This window comes from Propithecus coquereli, unplaced genomic scaffold, assembly GCF_000956105.1.
Source record: "Propithecus coquereli isolate 6110/MARCELLA unplaced genomic scaffold, Pcoq_1.0 Scaffold179, whole genome shotgun sequence".
In the NCBI taxonomy this organism is placed as follows: Eukaryota; Metazoa; Chordata; class Mammalia; order Primates; family Indriidae; genus Propithecus; species Propithecus coquereli.
This window is the reverse complement of record NW_012142634.1, coordinates 1,740,067-1,741,354: the sequence shown is the minus strand read 5'-3', so window position 1 is coordinate 1,741,354 and position 1,288 is coordinate 1,740,067. Positions and strand designations below refer to the sequence as shown.

At 54.1% G+C, this 1,288-nt stretch overlaps 1 protein-coding gene across 1 annotated transcript in view; it reads left to right on the top strand.

Moving 5' to 3' along the window:
• The window catches only part of LOC105808662 (deleted in malignant brain tumors 1 protein-like), a 53,244-nt gene that overhangs the window by 47,773 nt on the left and 4,183 nt on the right, over positions 1 to 1,288 (top strand). The gene's annotated exons all lie outside the window — the stretch shown is intronic.

Below are 1,288 nucleotides of genomic sequence, written 5' to 3'. Positions count from 1 at the left end.
TTGTGACATGGTGCCTGACTGCTTGAGACCTGCCCACACTAGAAAACCATCATTTCTTTGACCTCATATAATTTAATTTATATTTTCCTAAATGTATTGTTCTTTTATGCAGATACTGGGGACTGGGCTCCAGACGCGGCTCCCGCACCCCCAGGTACGTCCCGCACTGTGAATTTCCACTGTCTCTGCGAAGCTAAAAAGGAATCTAACCTCCGTCCTGACCTAGACACTGGTGGACAATGACTAGACCGGCAATTTCCAATTCTGGTTGCACAATAGAATCACCCAGGGAGCTTTTGAAATCCCTGATGTCCAGGCTGCACCCCAGACCGGTCCCATCAGAGTCAACGGGGTCACTCCCAGGCATCAGTAATATTTAACACCCCTCCTTGTGATTCCAATGTGCAGCCAAAGTTGAGATCCATGGCTCAGACAAGCAGCTAAGAGCCACATTTCCCAAGTGGAATTCCATCCAAAACTCTCCTCTGTGGCAGTAGAGCAAGGGAGGGCAGGAGGAGAAAGAAGGAGGAAGGTTGGATCACCATGCCTGGGAAGAGGGTCAGTGTGGAGAGGAGAGAAGGTGGAAAGGTTTCCCTCTCAGGGATGTGGGTGAAATGAAATGAAAATGAAACCATGCAGGAAACCAAAGATAGATTAAATGCCAAACTCCCCCCGATTGCGTCAAGAGCAGACAACAGGTAAGAAGTGAACCACCTGGGGCTCTTCTCTGGGCCTCCTGGCTCAGCCAGGGCAGCAGAGTAGCCTATTTGAAGTCAATGTGCGCAGCGACCTCCTCCCAAACTGGATCCAGAGCAGGTGTGGTCCTGCCTCCTGCAGCCTCCTGCTTTTCAGAGATGGGTTCTTGGCTGCCCTCTTCCCTCCCCCGGCACCTTGGGCCCCACCCAGCCTCCTGTCTGATCCTGCCCAGTTACTGCTGCCACCTCTGCCCCCAGGGGGGTGGCTGGGCACCAGGCAGGTATCTGGGTCAGGGGTGCATCTTGTGGTGTTTTAGGGCCCAGCAAGGTGGCTGGCAACTGTTCATTCCCTGGGATGGCAGCACCACGCCTCATTTGGTGGGACACTCAGTGGCGGTCTCTCGCCCACTCCAGTCCAGGCCCCAAGTGCATCCTGGGATGGAGGTGTGCATCCCTTGTGGGTTGCCCATCTGCTATGGGTTGGGGCAGTGGACCTGCGGGAAGGGGAAATTGATTTCTCCATCCCTGGCTGAGGCCCCACATTTTTATTCTGCACTGGGGCCCTCAAATTACGTAGCTGCTCTGGGGAGAGG